Source organism: Heteronotia binoei, chromosome 1, assembly GCF_032191835.1.
Source record: "Heteronotia binoei isolate CCM8104 ecotype False Entrance Well chromosome 1, APGP_CSIRO_Hbin_v1, whole genome shotgun sequence".
Lineage (NCBI taxonomy): Eukaryota > Metazoa > Chordata > Lepidosauria > Squamata > Gekkonidae > Heteronotia > Heteronotia binoei.
This window is the reverse complement of record NC_083223.1, coordinates 283,511,473-283,512,252: the sequence shown is the minus strand read 5'-3', so window position 1 is coordinate 283,512,252 and position 780 is coordinate 283,511,473.

The window sequence follows — 780 nt, the reverse complement described above, 5'->3', positions numbered from 1 at the left end:
CAGGCTTTTGATTGATTTGGAAAGCATCCTCTCCCCGTTGCTGTGGCTTGTTTCGAAAGGGCACCAAGTCAGGCATAGGACGGGCTGCGTTTTAGAAAAACAGGCGAACAAACAATTGGACCGTGTGTGTGTGTGTGTGTGTGTTGGGGTGGAGTGTTGTAGCACACAAAATGCCATAATAAGAAGAGCCCTGCTGGATCGGACCAATAGTCCATCTAGTCCGGCATCCTGTCTCACACATTAGCCAACCAGTTTCTCTGGAGGCCCAACAACAGGGCAGAGAGGCTGAGGCCTTCCCCTGAGAAGAACCTCAGAAGAGCCCTGCTGGGTCAGACCAGGGAGGGTCCAGCTAGTCCAGCCTCCTGACTCACACAGGGGCCAACCAGTTCCTCTGGAGGGCCAACAACAGGGCAGAGAGGCTGAGGCCTTCCCCTGAGAAGAACCTCAGAAGAGCCTTGCTGGGTCAGACCAGGGAGGGTCCATCTAGTCCAGCCTCCTGTCTCACACAGTGGCCAGCCAGTTCCTCTGGAGGGCCAACAACAGGGCAGAGAGGCAAAGGCCTTCCCCTGAGAAGAACCTCAGAAGAGCCCTGCTGGGTCAGACTAGGGAGGGTCCATCCAGTCCAGCCTCCTGTCTCACACAGTGGCCAGCCAGTTCCTCTGGAGGGCCAACAACAGGGCAGAGAGGCTGAGGCCTTCCCCTGAGAAGAGCATCAGAAGAGCCCTGCTGGGTCAGACCAGGGAGGGTCCACCTAGTCCAGCCTCCTGTCTCATACAAGGC